The sequence below is a fragment of the Salvelinus namaycush genome, chromosome 15 (genome assembly GCF_016432855.1).
Source record: "Salvelinus namaycush isolate Seneca chromosome 15, SaNama_1.0, whole genome shotgun sequence".
Classification (NCBI taxonomy): Eukaryota; Metazoa; Chordata; class Actinopteri; order Salmoniformes; family Salmonidae; genus Salvelinus; species Salvelinus namaycush.
The window spans coordinates 13,062,320-13,081,522 of NC_052321.1; the positions used below are offsets into that span (position 1 = coordinate 13,062,320).

General features: G+C 45.1%; 1 pseudogene; it reads left to right on the plus strand.

Annotated features, from left to right (window-relative positions):
• Window positions 1–700: 700 nt before the first annotated feature.
• LOC120059773 lies at window positions 701–19,099 on the plus strand (annotated as a pseudogene).
• The last annotated feature ends 104 nt before the right edge of the window (window positions 19,100–19,203 follow it).

A 19,203-nucleotide genomic window follows, 5' to 3' on the forward strand; every position in this document is an offset into this window, starting at 1 on the left:
ATTTGTACCCTACTGAATGACACCTTGGTTTTCAAAGGGTGATAGGAATCACTGGTTTAAGAGGATTTTTATGAATATTGCACCTATTTGGCTTCCGAGTGTATTTTAATGATAATCCTTTATTTAATAGATTTGATACAAGTGGACAGGAGTACTATACAGATTATCATTAAACATGAATACAAATAAAAAAAACAAAGCGCTCAGTGTTGTACCATCCCCTATATATCCTTCTAATACATACAATAATCAGACCCGATGACTTGATTCTCTTAGTAGGTATATTTCTGCACTCTGTGCCTCATAGGAGGGGTCCAGGACTATCAATACATGTCCCTTTCTAGGAAACATCACTGAAACCTTACTGATGTGCCCTTCTTTGGGAGGTGTCTTATGAACTCAAAAGTACTGCATAGCTCTTAAGACAATTCCCTCTATCAAAATAAAATGTGTGCTTTGTTTTACGAAGCCTGTCTCGTAAACCATCCATCCTCACTGCATGCGGCAACATGCTAGAGTCAATGTCAGTTGAAGAGCTGAAGAAATGTCTGGCTGTTACCCCTCTCTGTGCGTTGCTAAGCAGGGTCTTTCTTTGTTGACCCCTGGTTGTCTGGAGTCAGTTCAAGCAGACAGACCGGGTCAGAGGGCAATTTGCAGGTTGTTATGGTGCGGGTGGACGTGTCACTGCGCCCTAGTAAGGATGGTCTGGCAGCGGGGGCAGGGGCAGTCTGGAGAGTTTGAGGTGTACCGGCGGCACCTCGGGCACCGGGCCATGGAGGTGGGCACTGCCGCTACTTGGTAAGCACTGTCCTCACGGATAACCCCACCTGATTGGACAGAGAGAAAAGGTTACTAGGGGCTATGATTAGGGCGGATAAAAGGTCATATTCATTAGTGCCCACCAGACACCATATTAAAATGTTTTTCAAGGGAAAACGTTTCACAACAAAATTTCTTGTTTTGAACACGAACCAGGTTACTGTATGACCCCTAAAATACTTGGGTGTTTTGAACAGACTATGATTGCGTTAAACCGGCAGCCCAATTTTGATATTCTTTGGTCAACAATAATTAGTGTTAGTGTAATCACATCAGCTCTTTTTTTTTTTTTTTTTTAGAACTGATCTGATTTGTCAAAAGACCAATTAGTGAAAACAAAGTTCAGAATTACAGGCAGAAGTTCTGCCCGTAAAAAAGAGCCTAAGGCAAAGATTCAATCAGATCAAGTGTTAACTGGCGATAGCAGACACCCGCATAGCTGAAGTTTTGGAGGTGTCTGAGGTAGTGGTCACGATACCAGAATTGACTTAGATACTGATACCAGGTTTAGTATCACAATACAAAAACAAACCACAGTGGAAAAAAAGGCATATTAGCCAAAGTCACAGAGAAACTCAGCTACTGCTCTGTTCAATATTACATTAGATTTCTTTGGGACAATTGTTTTGGAGAGACAGCCATGTATGCATTAATAAATCAACTACACAATCAATTTAACTACATAATGGTAATCATTTATTTGAACAGTAAATCAAGATGTAGCCTAGGCCTATTCACAATACAGGTGAATGAATGCATATTCAATAAGAGCGTGTGCATGCACTGAGTTATTGAGCTTGTTTTGGCTGATTTCATGGTGCTACAGATTACAAATAATTTGGCCTCCCTTAATAAAAAAAGTATATAATAATAGCCAATCAGCATTGAGAAACTGAGTGAGCTCAACTGTGAATGGTCCTGGCACACCAAAACAAAAGTGTAAAGGGAAACCAGTTTGGACTTGGCTTCACACCAATCACATCAACCCAAACTTCATTGGCAGAAAAAAATGTAATTGTTGCCCTCTGGTGGCTAGCTAGCTAAAATTGGACATTTCCTAAATTAGCCATATGACGGATATAGGGATTTGGACTTGTGGTTTTACTTAATTTTAAGTACTGGCCAATGAATATAACGGCAAATCTGATCCAACCATAAATCCATACATTGTGCCTCTGGCCTGGCCAGGTAGCCTAGGAAGACTAAGTGTGTACTGTATGACAGTCATAAACCACTTCGGGCAACATGAGAGGATGGCATTGGCGTTTCTCTACAAGTAGGGTAAGTCAACTGTGTTTTTTCTACTTACGCACACACAGAAATCAGTACCATGGACAGCCATGTGATATCTTACGTTGATTGGACTAAATTGTTTTTGGAATCTTTTAGTTGTCACTATTAGACTAAGCATAAGTGATTTGATGATGTTGAAACGTTTACAAAGCAATTTGCTGAAATGGTGCTGGAATAGTGGAGGCAGCTCCTGTTTTCTTTGTGACTTGCGGTAACTTTCCATGGTTCTAAATCAATAGTTGTTTAGTAGTCTGAAAATGTCAAACGTTAACTTGCTTGACCATGCTGTAGGTCATGTAACTGTTTATTACATGCAATATGCTTTGTGGACTAAACCGGATGTTGCTCTCTGGTTTTGTGATGAAACAAAGGTGTGGCTGAATTTATTCTGTCTCTGACTTAGTTCATATGCCTTCCCACTGTGATAATAATATAGGCCTAACAGGTTATAGAGCAAACAATGCAATTATCACAACACATAGGTTGTAATTCAGGGATGTAGTGGTAAAAAAAGGGGCAGGGGTAAATTATAGAGAAGACTAACCACCACCGATATAAACCAAAACGTATTACATTTTTGAACTGTATTGCTTGATTGCATTTTCATGCAGGTCTATTGGGAAGGCCTAATGTAACTTTCTGTAGTAAAAAATGACTAAATGCATATCACGTTCATGTTCTTAGTATCTCATGTAATTCAATTCTGTATTGTAAACACCTAAAGTGCACCCGTATAAAAAGCCCTTAGTTGAATCTAAAATGTTGTAGTCTATACTGCCCTACCAAGAAAAAAGGCAGTAACTGCTCATTTGGTCGAAAATTTGTCAATTTTGCTAAATTAAATACATGCTTAAATATGTGGACAAGTATCCTACCTCGTATTGTGTTTGAGGAAATGGGGGTCATGTTAGCAGTAACTGCATAAAGTTACTGTGAAACCAAGGTAAATAAAAGCAATTTTTCTCAGTTTCACACTATGAGCAGTTACTGCCTTTTTGCTTGGAAGGGCAATATACCCATTTGAAGATGAACTTGTTATTGTGTTAAGATTAGATTCTCTGGGGACCCCACCAACCAAATTTGGGAACCACTGTAACCTCTGTTTGCTTCCTCTCTCTGCCTCCTGCATTGCAGCCTGCCTCAGCCTCACCACTGTTTGTGTCACTACTATCTGTAGAGCAGTTTTATATTTCAATCAATTTTAGGTCCCACAGGCTGTCCCAACACATAATGACATTAAAGTACATTCTAACAGTAAAAGTTTACTCTAAAATATTGGATTCTATACCCATTTAAAGATAAACAAGTTATTGTGTTTGATAATATCAACTTTAGGGGACCCCATATGAATCCCGACCCCAAGTTTGGGAACCACTGTACTACTAATCTCTCTCTGCTTGTATCCGATCTGTGTCTCCTGCATCCAAGAAAGCAAAGGTAACTGAACTAAATGACTATCGCCCTGTAGCACTAACTTCTGTCACCATGAAGAGCTTTGGGAGACTAGTCAAGGATCATATCACCTAACTTAGGCCGTCATTGTAAATAAGAATTTGATCTTAACTGACTTGCCTAGTTAAATAAAGGTGTTAAAAAATATATAAAAAATAAAATCGGCAAAAATTGGCATCCAAAATGACCAATTGTTATGAAAACTTGCATATCGGCCCTAATTAATCGGTCGACCTCTACTTTCCACCTCCACTGCGGTCCCGTCGATGTGGATAGGGGGTGCTCCCTCTGCTGTGTCCTGAAATCCACAATCAGCTCCTTTGTTTTGTTGACATTGGGTGAGTTTTATTATCCTGGCACCACAATCCCAGGGCCCTCACCACCTCCCTGTAGGCTGTCTCGTCATTGTTGGTAATCAGGCCTACTACTGCTGTGTTGTCTGCAAACTTGATGATTTGAGTTGGAGGAGTGTGTAGCCACGCAGTCATGGGTGAACAGGGAGTACAGAAGGGGGCTGAGCACACACCCTTGTGGGGCCCCAGTGTTGAGGATCAGTGAAGTGGTGTTGTTTCCTACCTTCACCACCTGGGGGGGCGGCCCGTCAGGAAGTCCAGGTCCCAGTTGCAGAGGGCTGGGTTCAGACCCAGGGCCTCAAGCGTAATGATGAGCTTGGAGGGTGCTAGGGTGTTGATTGCTCAGCTATAGTCAATGAACAGCATTATTACATAGGTATTCCTCTTGTCCAGATGGGATAGGGCAGTGTGCAGTGCGATGGCGATTGCATCGTCTGTGACTATTGGGACGGTAAGCAAATTGAAGTGGGTCTAGGGTGTCAGGTAAGTTATATGTAACCTTTATTTAACTAGGCAAGTCAGTTAAAAACACATTCTTATTTTCAATGACGGCCTAGGAACGGTGGGTTAACTGCCTTGTTCAGGGGTAGTCAGGCAGTCAGGTGACCAACACCATCCCTTTTGTCAGAAGAACTAGGGAACTGTTTGTGCTGCACACGCAATCTACGCAATCAAATTGCCAAGTTATCTTTTTATCACTAACATTAATCAATGAGCCTTTTTTTTTCTTCATTTCTCACTTAACTGATTGCTTAGCCCAACTCTTTCCTCCCTCTCGTGTCCCGCCCTCAGGTTTGGTCTCCCAGACTCGCGGCGTCACGGGGAGTTCATCTGTCTGTCCCCCTGTAACACTCTGGCTGGGGTCACGGACGACTTCGGCAGGGTCACGCTGCTTGACGTGGGGAGAGGCATAGCTATCCGCATGTGGAAGGGTGAAAAAGAATTCTCCCTTCAGCACTCAACAGTAGGGCCGGAACGATATCAGTATCGTAGCAAGAAAACAAAACATGAAAACATGCCTAATGTTGGAAACAAACATCATTATGATGTCATCCAGAGTCACATGTATTTATTTCCACGCTATAGTACACAATATTCAACATACAGCAGGTTTTTAAAGGACCAAAGAGTTTGGTCTGCTTCGTGTTTTCATTTTTGCCATAGAAAAAATATTGCGATACTGGTATCATCACAGCCCAACTCATCAGTAAATTAATTATCGGGTTTAGTATAAAGACAGCTAATGTTGAGTAGGGTCTAGTGTTTGACTTGGAAAAATGCCCTACTTATATATCTAGTTATAATAACCTATTTCTGTGTTTTCCCAGGATACCGGGATGCCCAGCTGGGTTGGGTGCAGGTGTCTGAGGGGCGGGGCGAGCGCGACTCCTCGCCCTCTGCGCCCCTCCCTCGGCGCCACGCCCAGTTCCTGGTCATCTATGCACCCAGGAGAGGCATCCTGGAGGTGTGGGGCACACAGCAGGGTCCCAGAGTAGGAGCCTTCACTGTAGGGAAACACTGCAGGTACACACACACACACACACACACACACACACACACACACACACAGTTCTAATCGTATGTTTCTAAAGCATTTGAACTACTTTAACCAGTAACAATTTCCTTCTCTCCTATGTGTGTATGTGTCAGGTTGCTGTATGCAGGGTACCGGCTGATGGGGGTGAACAGTGTGACTAGTCAGGGCTGGCTGCTCCACACACAGCAAGTGTGTCTGTTTGACCCTGCTACTGGAGCACTACGCACTGTCACTGTCCCCTTCCATCTGGCCCTCAGGTGACTTTTCACACTAACACACACTTCGTAGTACGGTTGGGACATCTTGGGAAGATCAGGAGTACAATTCTTGTATTGTGAAAGATTCTACACATACAGTGCATTCGGAAAGTATTCTGACTCCTTGATTTTTACCACATTTTGTTTCGTTACAACCCTATTCTAAAATGAATAAAATCGTTTTTTTTGTGCAAATGTATTACAAATAAAAAGCTGAAATATCACATTTACATAAGTATTCAGACCCTTTACTCAGTACTTTGTTGACGCACCTTTGGCAGCAATTACAGACAAGTTTCTTTGGGGTATGACGCTACAAGCTTGGCACACTTGTATTTGGGGAGTTTCTCCCATTCTTCTCTGCAGATCCTCTCAAGCTCTGTCAGGTTGAATGGGGAGCGTTGCTGCACAGCTATTTTCAGGTCTCTCTAGAGATGTTCGATCGGGTTCCTGTCCGGGCTCTGGCTGGGCCATTCAAGGACATTCAGAGACTTGTCCCGAAGCCTCTCCTGCGTTGTCTTGGCTGTGTGCTTAGGGTCGTTGTCCTGTTGGAAGGTGAACCTTTGCCCAGTATGAGGTCCTCAGCACTCTGGAGCAGGTTTTCATCAAGGATCGCTCTGTACTTTGCTCCGTTCATCTTTGCCTCGATCCTGACTAGTCTCCCAGTCCCTGCTACTGAAACAACTCCCCACAGCATATTTCTGCCACCACCATGCTTCACTGTAGGGATGGTGCCAGGTTTCCTCCAGACGTGAAGCTTGGCATTCAGGCCAAAGAGTTCAATCTTGGTTTCATCAGACCAGAGAATCTTGTTTGTCATGTTCTGAGAGTCTTTTAGGTGCCTTTTGGCAACTCCAAGAGGGCTGTCATGTGCCTTATACTGAGGAGTGGTTTCCGTCTGGCCATTCTACCATAAAGGCCTGATTTAGTGGAGTGCTGCAGAGATGGTTGTTCTTCTGGAAGGTTCTCCCATCTTCACAGAGGAACTCTGGAGCTCTGTCAGAGTGGCCTTTCTTGGTCACCTCCCTGACCAAGGCCCTTCTCTCCCGATTGCTCAGTTTGCCCGGGCGGCCCACTCTAGTAAGAGTCTAGGTGTTTCCAAACCTCTTCCATTTAAGAATGATGGAGACCACTTTGTTCTTGGGGACCTTCAATGCTGCAGACATTTTTTGGTACCCTTCCCCAAATCTGTGCCTCGACACAATCCTGTCTCGGAGCTCTATGGACAATTCAATGAATTGAATTTACCATAGGTGGACTCCAAGTTGTAGAAACATCTCAAGGATGATCAATGGAAACAGGATGCACCAGAGCTCAATTTCGAGTCTCATAGCAAAGGGTCTGAATACTTATGTAAATAAAGTATTTCAGTAAATTTTTTAATACATTTGCAAACATTTCTAAAAACCTGTTTTCGCTTCGTCATTATGTGTAGATTGATGATTGATGTAACGTAACAAAATGTGGAAAAAGTGAAGGGGTCTGAATACTTTCCGAATGCACCATACACAGCCTGTGTAGTTTTACCAAAGGGACGTAATGATTATGTTCCCTATGTCAGTGATAAGAAGAGTGAGAGGGCGAAGGACATGCACCTGCTGAAGAGACTGACCACACTACTGAAGAGCAGAGAGGTGGAACCAGGTACGACAGAGATGGAGGGGGAAAATGAACAGATGGGAGGATACCCTTTACAGAAGTATTTGAACAGGGAAAACCAGAAGAGCTCTTTCTTACCTTTGACCTCCTCTCCACAGATATCCTGGAGAGCGAGGCCCAGAGTGTACTGCTGGACATCAAACACCCTGCCGTTAAGAAACAGGTCAACACACATATACACACACACACACACACACACACCATACATATATACACACACACACACACACACACACACACATACATACATAGTGGGGTCAGCACACCCATGGAATGTGGTGTACTACTACTTACTGCTCTCTGTCCTGTCCTTTAGGCCCTGGAGTCTTTGCTAGCCAATAAGAATGCTCCAGTCTCCTGTCTGACCAACATCACCCGAGTCTTACTGGCCAGTCTCAAAGGGCAAGGTACCGTGTATTTCTGGATATTTATTGAGGTTGAATATTATTAAACCGTGTACAAATAGGTGTCTTAGTGCCTGTGTGTGTGGGTTAATGCCTGTGTGTGTGGGTTAATGCCTGTGTGTGTGGGTTAATGCCTGTGTGTGTGGGTTAATGCCTGTGTGTGTGGGTTAATGCCTGTGTGTGTGGGTTAATGCCTCTGTGTGTTGCCCGTGTGCACTGTCCCTGCAGACCCTGAGGCGGTAGATGAAGGGTTGTTCCAGTTGTCTTCCTCCCAACTGAAACTGCTGCAGCTCTACACAGACATCCAACAGCTCCACTCTACTGGGGAGGCCACCACAGACACACACACTGAACCTGTGAGTACAACAAACACCACTGGTTGTACAGCAGTCTGACACTGAATTAACTAGCTACATTCAGAGCAGTAAACGGCAGGCCAATGCTGAGTTGTCAGCAACACTCACCAATCTAGAACCACTCTTCTATTTTCTCTCCCTCTTCTCTTGTTCCACATCCTCCTCTTCCTTTTCAGACGGAGGTTGCAGGTATAGAGGAGGAGCTGGCCCGTGTCTCCCCTACCCTGCAGCGCTACGCAGAACTCACGTCCGGCTCCCGCCCCTCCGTCTCTTTCGCCCAGGACTCCCCTGACGCATCACTTCCTGTCCGGAGCTTCCTGTCCCAGATGGAGTGTGAGGGAGAGGAGATCAGAGTGGTGCCAGGGCCCAACGCAGATTGGACACAGCTTGGTAGAATGAAAACGCACACACACAACACAAAGACGCGCACAGACACACACACACAGACACACACACACACACTATTACCTATAAGTGTATTAGAGGTTAGTTTGTGTGTGTGTTTTTCCCCTGTAGGGAGCTTTCTGTTCTGGGGCTGTCTGACAGGAGAGAGCCCTCTACAGAAAGTCTGTAACACACTGCAGAAGACCGGCATCAGCCCACAGCAACTACTGGTGAGGAGAGGCGGGAGAGAGGGTGAAGAGGTGGTGGAGGAATAAGAGGAAGCCGATTCTAGAAAGGGATGATTTGGGTATGGGAGGAAGAATAGACTGTTTGAAATAGAATGAAATGTAACTCATCCATGTTGTTTGTCCGTGTGTGTTTTCCCTCAGTCTCTGCTGCTGAGTGTATGGCTGCACAGAGAGAAGGAAGTATTGAAAAAAACAGAGGCCGTCAGACACCTACACACACTGCTCACTGCCCTCAGCTCCATGAAAGGTGTGTGAGCACATCTTATTTCCAATGTTGTCTGTGCTGTGATGACATTGAGTTAGCTTGTGGTTAGATGGTATGTAGCTAGACTCCCATTGACTTCTGTAGACGACTGTGTTCCTCCTCTCCCTAGGTGCGGTGGAGGAGTCGTGGGACATGCAGTGTGTCTCCCCCTGGTGGCAGCAGGTGCGTGCTGCATGTGTCCAGTCCCACAGTTCTGCTGCCGCCCTGTTGGCTGCAATAGTGGCTCACCGCGCTGCTAAGGCTAACATCACCATCCTGGCTGAAACCAAGGTCACACACACCACACACACACATACACACACATATAATCACCTGGCTCTGGCAAAGAAAAGGGTGAACACACACACCCTAGCACACACACACTGATATGTGTGCTTTGTCACTGACTCTTTGTGTGTGTATCAGTTCCAGCCAGAGTGGGAGGCGGTGTCGTTGGAACTGGAGCAGTGGGCGGTGTGTGTGAGACAGCTGGAGGACGTGTGGTCCCTGCAGACACTGCTGTGTGTGCCTCCTCCTCAGGGAACACCAGGGAGCGCCACACCACACTGCTCAGTCAAAGCCCTGCTGGAGGGGGGCCGAGGTACTGGATACGTACTATAAGAAATAAAAAGTCCATAATCCCGATCTGAGAGGGTTGGAATTGGTGAGAGAGATACAATCACATATACAGTAGATCAGTGATTACCTACGCTCTCTCTCTCCCCTTCGTCCTCTCTCAGGTGGTATAGCAGACAGCGTGGCTAAGTGGGTGTTCAGGCAAGACTTGGCCCCTGAGCGGCTGAAGGACATGCTGCAGAGGAGGGGGGAGGCCGAGAGCACGGAACAGCCCTCCCAGCCAGAGCAGGGGGAGGGAGAAAAGAGCCAGGAGGATCCAGACTTCAACAGGGCAGCAGGTGAGTGTGTACTCCTGTGGTCACTAACCCGATTCCTCCATAGGGAAGTGTATTTGTTGTTGTTATATTAAAGTGTGTGTTCCTGTGTTCCTCCAGAGCTGCTGGTGTCTGTGTGTCAGCGTTTCCCAGACTCCCTCTCTCCTGACCTGCTGTTTGCCCACTGCTGCTGGGAGTACGTGGTGCAGTGGAACAAAGACCCAGAGGTGGGGCTCCATACAGTACCGGCACACAGACCTTCACATCCATAAACACACTCACATCTATACACATAGATATCCATACATAGTGGGGAGAACAAGTATTTGATACACTGCCGATTTTGCAGGTTTTCCTACTTCATACAATGTGATTTTCTGGATTTTTGTTTTAGATTCCGTCTCTCACAGTTGAAGTGTACCTATGATCAAAATTACAGACCTCTACATGCATTGTAAGTAGGAAAACCTGCAAAATCGGCAGTGTATCAAATACTTGTTCTCCCCACTGTATCTATATACACACACTCACATTTACACACACAGACATGCATATACATACACATCTACAGTACCAGTCAAAAGTTAAGACACTTCTTAAAGAATGTTTTTTCTTTATTTTTACTATTTTCTACATTGTAGAATAATAGTGAAGATGTCAAAACTATGAAATAACACATATGGAATCATGTAGTAACCAAAAAAGTGTTAAACAAATCAAAGTATATTTTAGATTCTTCAAATTAGCCACCCTTTGCCTTGATGACAGCTATGCACACTCTTGGGATTCTCTCAACCAGCTTCCCCTGGAATGCTTTTCCAACAGCTTCACCTGGAATGCTTTTCCAACAGTCTTAAAGGAGTTCCCACATATGCTGAGGACTTGTTGGCTGCTTTTCCTTCACTCTGAGGTCCAACTCATCCCAAACCATCTCAATTGGGTTGAGGTTGTGGAGTCCAGGTCATCTGATGCAGCACTCCATCAATCTCATTCTTGGTCAAATAGCCCTTACACAGCCTGGATGTGTGTTTTGGGTAATGATAGTCCCACTAAGCGCAAACAAGATGGGATGGAGTATCGCTGCAGAATGCTGTGGTAGCCAGGCTGGTTAAGTGTGCCTTGAATTCTAAATAAATCAGACAGTGTTACCAGCAAAGCATCCCCACAGCAACACACCTCCTCCTCCATGCTTCACAGTGGGAACCACACATGCAGAGATCATCCGTTCACCTACTCTGCATCTCACGAAGACAGAAATCTCAAATTTGGACTCATCAGACCAAAGGGCAGACTTCCACCGGTCTAATGTCCATTGCTTGTGTTTCTTGGCCCAAGCAAGTCTTCTTATTGGTGTCATTTAGTAGTGGTTTCTTTGCAGCAATTCGACCATGAAGGCCTGATTCACGCAGTCTCCTCTGAACAGTTGATGCTGAGATGTCTGTTGCTTTTATTTTGGCTGCAATCTGAGGTGGAGTAATTTTTATGAACCTATCCTCTGCAGCAGAGGTAACTCTGGGTCTTCCTTTCCTGTGGCGGTCCTCATGAGAGCCAGTTTCATCATAGCGCTTGGTGGTTTTTGCAACTGCACTTGAGTTCTTGAAATTTTCCGCATTGACTGACCTTCATGTCTTAAAGTAATGATGGCCAGTCGTTGAGCTGTTCTTGCCATAATATGGACTTGGTCTTTTACCAAATATGGCTATCTTCTGTATACCACCCCTATCTTGTCGCAACACAACTGATTTAGCTCAAACACATTAAGGAAATAAATTCCACAAATTAACTTTTAACAAGGCACACCTGTTAATTGAAATGCATTCCTCATGAAGCTGATAGAGAGAATGCCAAGAGTGTGCAAAGCTGTCATCAAGGCAAAGGGTGGCTACTTTGAAGAATCTCAAATATAAAATATATTTGGATTTGTTTAACACTATTTTGGTTACTACATTATTCCATATGTGTTATTTCATAGTTTTGATGTCTTCACTATTATTCTACATCTAGAAAATAGTCAAAATAAAGAAAAGCCCTGGAATTAGTAGGTGTGTCCAAACTTTTGACTGGTACTGTATATACTGACAGTTTGAGGTGTACAGTCAAATATTTTGTTGTCTCTCTCTCTCTTTAGGAGGGGAGATATCTTTGTTGGGCGGTGGAGCACCTGAAGCTAGTCTCAAGTCCTCACATCCAGCTGGGTGAGACTATGCTTCACGTTATGCAATATTCACTCAGTGTGTCCCTTCGTTTGTGCTATAAGATGGTTCTCTTTCTCCTGCAGGCATCTCTTCAATGATGTGGAACACGTTCATCGTTAAATGTTTCTCAGCTGCTGCTTTCCTTATAGAGAAGGTGAGCAGAATATTAGGGATGTGCATCTTTCCCTTTCAACACAATTCGATATCTAGATGCACGGGCTCCGATACGATACAGGAACGATAAGTTTTAGTTTGAAACGAATCGGTTCGATGCACTAACATTTGTTTGCATAAACACATACATTTTCCATTCCAAATTAAAATCTGCTGCTGATGGATCTGATGAGCTAGGACTCTGAGCTGTATCTGTCTGAGCTGACTTCTCTGTGTGTGTGCTGTATCTGTCTGAGCTGACTTCTCTGTGTGTGCTGTATCTGTCTGAGCTGACTTCTCTCTCTGTGTGTGTGTGTGCTGTATCTGTCTGAGCTGACTTCTCGCTCTCTTTGTGTGTGTAAATTATGTACATGTACACTGAACCAAACCCTAAACACAAAATGCAACAAAGATTTTAGTGAGTTAGTTCATATAAAGGAAAAACAGAAAATTTGAACAATTCATTAGGCTCTAATCTATGGATTTCACATGACTGGGAATACAGTTCTGCATCTGTTTGTCACAGATACACTATATGACCAAAAGTACACATGTTTGTCGAACATCTCATTCCAAAATCACAGGCATTAATATGGACTTAGTCCATTCTTCTGGGAAGGTTTTCCACTTGATGTTGGAACATTGCTGCGGGAACTTGCTTCCATTCAGCCACAAGAGCATTAGTGAGGTCGGGCACAGGTCTTGGGCAATTAGGCCTGGCTCGCAGTCAGTGTTTAAATTCATCCCAAAGGTGTTTGATGGCGTTGAGGTCAGTGCTCTGTGCAGGCCAGTCAAGTTCTTCCACACCGATCTCAACAAACATTTCTGTATGGACTTTGCTTTCTGCACGGGACATTGTCATGCTGAAACAGGAAAGGCCCTTCCCCAAACTGTTGCCACAAAGTTGGAAGCACAGAATTGTCTAGAATGCCACTGGAGCTAAGGGGCTTAGCCTGAACCATGAAAAACAGTCCCAGACCATTATTCCTCCTCCACCAAACTTTATAGTTGGCTCTATGCATTGGGGCAGGTAGTGTTTTCTTGGCAGCCGCCAAACCCAGATACGTCCTTCGGACTGCCAGAAATTTGACAAACTGACTTGTTATCTTATGACGGTGTCACGTTCAAAGTCACTATGCTCTTCAGTAAGGCCCTTCTATCGTCAATGTTTGTCTATGGAGATTGCATGGCGGTGTGCTTGATTTTATACATCTGTCAGTAACGGGTGTGGCTGAAATAATAGCCTATCCAATCATTTGAAGGGGTGTCCACATACTTTTGTGTATATAGAGTCGACCTTAAAAAAAAGTAGGGGCGTGGATCAGAAAACCAGTCAGTATCTGGTGTGACCACCATTTGCCTCATGTGGCGCAACACATCTCCTTCGCATAGAGTTGATCAGGCTGTTGATTGTGGCCTGTGGAATGTTATCCCACTCCTCCTTTAATGGGTGTGCAAATTTTCTGAATGTGGTGGGAACTGGAACACGCTGTAGTACATGTCAAATCAGAGCATCCCAAACATGCTCATGTCTGGTGAGTATGCAGGCCATGGAAGAACTGGGACATTTTCAGCTTCCAGGAATTGTGTACAGATCCTTGCGACATGGGGCCGTGCATTTTCATGCTGAAACGTGATGGCGGGCCTCAGAATCTCGTCACGGTATCTGTCCATTCAAATTGCCATCGATAAAATGCAATTATGTTCGTTGTCCGTGCTTATGCCTGCCCATACCATAACTCCACCGCCACCAGACACGTGGTTTGCCATCTACCCGGGACAGTTGAAACCGGGATTAATGCGTGAAGAGCACACTTTTCAGCGTGGGGCCGTGCAGCATTTGTCCACTGAAGTCGGTTACGACGCCGAACTGCAGTCAGCATGCCAATTGCATTGTGTTGTGTGACAACTGCACATTTTAGTGGCCTTTTATTGTCCCCAGCACAAGATGCACCTGTGTAATGATCATGCTGTTTAATCAGTTTCTTGATATGCCACACCTGTCAGGTGGATGGATTATCTTGGCAAAGAAGAAATGCTCACTAACAGGAATGTAAACAAATGTGTGCACAACATTTGAGACAAATAAGCTTTTTGTATGTATGAAAAATATCTAAGATCTTTTATTTCAGCTCATGAAACATGGGACCAACACTTTACATGGTGTGTTTATATTTTAGTTCAGTGTGTATGGTGTATGTAGGGCTAAGCCACAAGGGAGACTGGGCACCTACCACCCCACTACCAGATAAGGGGGGGCAATGTTTGCTTTTTGTCCCCCCCACTTTTGATCTGAAATCACAAATTCATTTATAATTTTTGCAGATTCAAAGTGTTTGAGCTAGTAATGTAATAATATTCCTCATTAAAATGAATATATATATAGCACAGCTTTTGATTTATTTTTTGCCAAAATCCAGACTTTTTCAAACTTTAAACAAAAACAACCACTAACTGTTTGCTCAGATGGCAACTCGTCGCAAATGCGCCAATTGAATCTCAACAAGGAAAAAGTGGGTGGTTGTATTTGATTAACATTTATTGAAAATGTATGGATTTCAGCGAACAAAGGCACGCAACTACAGAGGACAAACATAGGTACAAGGTAGGCGTTCGATAATTAAATGCATTTGAAGTATTGACCTTGGGCGAATCGATGGAGTTGGTCCTAGGTTCCACAAAGCCTGGAGCTAGATTCCACAAACCCAGGTCTCTGCTCCACTGTTTGTGGAGTCATCAGAATCTTCCTTCACCATGGAGTGGAGTTTAGTTCACTATATCCAAATGAGAGTTGTCTCCAGCGGTAGCTTAGGCTATTCCGGTAAAATGACGTTTAACAGCACCTTTGATAACAATAACCTTGAAATTACATCGGTTGAACTTGTCACTCAACTAATAAAGCCTAATATTGCGCAAGCCATTTTACAAACATTTGAATGCTGAAGGTGACAGGTGACCTACCTCTTGTTAGGCAATGTGCAGTTGACTAGGCTACTGATATTGCCTGGAGTTGTTGATCAATGACTGTCAACACAGTTACATGCTCGACACTGAAGGAGAGGAAATAAAGTAATATGAGCCATGTTAGTGAACCGGCGATACGTAACGTTTAAATCGAGTTTCTGACTGATTCAGTCCTATCTTAAAAATTTGAACCGGGGATCGATGCGTATCTGTGAATCGTTACATCCCTACAGAATATGTTCATCAGAACTGTCACATACATAAACATATTCTGTAGGGACGTAACGATTCAAATCAGTCCCCAGTGTGTCCTGATTCTGATCACGATTCTCTTTATAGTGCTCCAATTGTTTGTTTCCTCTCCACAGGTGGGGAAGGCCCCTAAGGACCGCCTGTGTCGACGGGTGAGCAGCCCTGCCTATTCAGCCTTACATGTTTGCCTCTCTGATTGGGACTTGTGTTTTGGTTGTGAATAGACGTGTACATAACGTCTGTCTGTGTGTGTATTCAGGATGTGGGAATGGGAGACTGCGCCATGACATCATTTCTGGGCTCCTGTGTTCAGCTGCTACAGATTCTGATGGAGGTACGGATCAAAAAAGATGGATGGATGCATACAGTTGGGCAGATTAAAATGTTTCCCTGCGCTGCAGCACAGGTAAAAAGCATGTGCTGCATGCAAAGTGGGTATATGTGCATGTCACCATGCAAGAGAGTTTGTCACAGTGTACCATTACTGCAGCACGGGGATTTAGAAAAAAACTTTTTGAACTAAAGCATCTGTAGTTGCACAGATAGACTGCGCTTTGGATGGTTTTTAATAGTGATACTGGCAAGTGAGGCTGGTCCTTGGTTACTCTGAACCCCTCTCCCCTCCAGGCAGACTCGGGGGTAGAAGAGGTGCCTCCTCCAGAGCTGTGTGTGGAGGAGGTGTGGGGGGGAGCAGAGGGACCTGCCTCCCTAGCAGAGCTAGCCCTGGAGCAGAAGGGAGTTCACTACCCCCTTGTACAACACCACTATCTCCTGGCCTCTCTACTCCACACTGCTATGACCTTCAGTCTCAGGATCAAACCACTCAGCCTGTTCGACAGCAAGGTGAGACAAACAAGTAGTGTAAACCAAAGAGTACACACATGCATAACACCTACAGCAGTGTTTACCAACCCTCTCCTCTGGCCCCCCCAGATGTTTCACATGTTTGTTTTAACCCTAAACTGGCACACCTGATTCAATTAGTCACAGGCTTGATGATTAGTTGACTGAGTCAGGTGTGCCAGTTTTTAAATGTCTGGGGGGCCCTGAGGAGAGGGTTGGGAAACACTGACCTACACTATACACTGCAAGTCTTTCCTTCTTCCAGGGTAAGAATGCCTTCTTTAGAGAGCTGTCGTCCATCCAGCTGATGCCCAGTGGAGACATGGACCCTGGCCTGGTCTCCCTCAGACAGGAGTTCCTGCTCAGGGTGTTGACAGGCTGGGTGACGACCCAGAGGGAGGCGGTGGAGGGCCCTGGGTCTGGGTCAGGGGACAAGACGTGGCCTTCTGTGTCTGGACCTGGGACTCCTGCTGCAGGTCAACCCGGACCTCCTGCGCAGACATCTGGTGTGTGAGCTGTACAACCAGGGCCTGGACCCCCGGGCAGAGCAGGTAGGTAGTCAAACACCAACAGGTCCCTCAATACACATCTGCTGGTAACTGGATAGAAACTGATACACATACTAACACATATAACATAAAACCCCCAGTGAGTGTATTAGGTACACCCATCTAGTACCAGGTCGGACTCCCCTATGCCTCCAGAACAGCCTGAATTCTTCAGGGCATTCTACAGGGTGTTGGAAATGTTCCACATGGATTTTGGTCCATGCTGATGCGATGGCATCACGTAGTTGCTGCAGATTGGACGTTGGTATGTTCATGCTGCAAACAGCCCATTCCATCTCATCCCAAATATGCTCTATTGGGTTGAGGTCTGGGGACTGACCAGGCCACTCAAGTAAACGGAATGTTCTTCCACTCCTCAATTGCCCAGTGCCAACACTGACCGTGTTCTCACTGGAGCTCTCTTGTTTTTATCTGGTAGGAGTGGACCCAGGGTGGTCGTCTATGACAATAGCCCATCCGTGACAAGGATCGAGGAGTTGTGTGTTTCCGAGATGCCGTTCTGCACACCACTGTTGTTCTGTTCCGTTATTTGTCTGTTTGTTGCCCGCCTGTTAGCTTGCACGGTTCTTATCGTTCTCCTTCGACCTCTCATCAACAAGCTGTTTTCGCCCCAAAGGATTGCTGCTGACTGGATGTTATTTGTCAGTCTCACCATTCTCTGTAAACCTGGGTGGCTGTTTCTGAGATCCTGGATCCGGAGTGCCTAGCATCAATGATCATACCTCGCTCAAAGTCACTTAGGTCACTGGTTTTGCCCATTCTAACGTTCAATAGAACAGTAACTGAATGCATCGACGTCTGTCTGCTTTATATAGCAAGCCACGGCTACGTGACTCACTGTCTGTAGGAGAGATCCATTTTCGTGAGCGGGTGGTGTACCTAAAACTACATATTCATACACTCATGTCACTTGTCATATTTAATAACTTTATACACACAATGAATATGATCACTCACACAAAATATGACATTGAAGCCTGAGGTGTGTGTGTTGTCAGGTGATGTTTGAGGTGGAGGATAAGGACGTGTTGGGTTCCCAGCTGTTGGTTCTAACAGGCCAGAGGCTGAGCTACTCCCTGCTCCACACCCAGACCCGACCCGCCATGGAGCTGCTGGCACGCCTCCCCCCCACACTCTGCACCTGGCTCAAGGCTATGGTGAGATCAACCTCTGTGTTACCTTATAACATGTTATAACCACTGTAGAACACCTGGCTCAAGCCTATAGTGAGACTTACCAGCCTCCTGAATACACACTATAACACCTGTCTTAAGGCCATGGTGAGACCAGCTAGTCTTCGGCGTCAACCTATAACCACTGAACAGCATATTGTGTAACTAATTCAACCCCCTAGTTGTGTGGGCTACTGATGCATATCTGTGTGTTGTCCCCAGGACCCCAGTGAGCTGGGGTGCCCGTCGGTGCCCCTGAGTCAGACCAGCAGGCTGGTGAGCCGCCTCATAGAGATCCTACCTGAGAACCACGGCCAGTACAGCCTGGCACTACACCTACTGGAGGCTGTGGAGGACCTGCAGAGAGAGGACTGAGAGAGGGGGAGGAGGACAGAGGACAGAGGGGGAGGAGGACAGAGAGGGGGAAGAGAGAAAGGACAGAGGGAGTAGAAGCGAGGGAACTAGATGGCTTCTGTGCATTTTTGTTCTTGCTAGCATCCAATATAGGAGTGAGAGAGTGGTAGTGAACTGGTATATTACCTATCATGTACAGGAAGCAGAGGTACCCTGTTTTTGAGAGGCTTGTGCTCAGTTGAGAAGAAAAGGTTGAATCTAATTAAGTGTAAATGATAGAGAGGGGGTAGGATGGGTTTTTAATTTAATCCAGTGCTCACTCATCTTACTCCGATTTCAAATAACATTGTATTAGGTTGATCAATGTCCAAGCCTGTATTTCAGAATAGAATAAGGGGGGCCTAGATGGAGTTGGTTAAGTCCTGTCACTTTGTCTCCCAGCTATACCTAGCAGCCCCTGTACTCTCCCTTTTAACATACTTAACGACACACTCAAAAGGGGGTTGCAGGGTGTGTGCCATATGGTTGTTCAGTAAGCATCCCTTCCTCAGCTGTCCCTCAGATTAGTGATGTATGATAAACAGACCTGTTATTTATACATGCTGCAGTACTACTAGCTGTGCCTGTACCCACTGTACTGTTCTGTAGTTGTAATCTAGACACTGGGGGCAGACAGCAGAATAAAAAAAGTTAAATGCTCAGCATGGTTTCTCTCTCTCTCTGGGCCTGGGGTAAGAACAGTTAACACTGGTCATTTCCAAATGGTAGCAGGACATGGCTGCGTTGAGTACGGGGAAAAAAACTG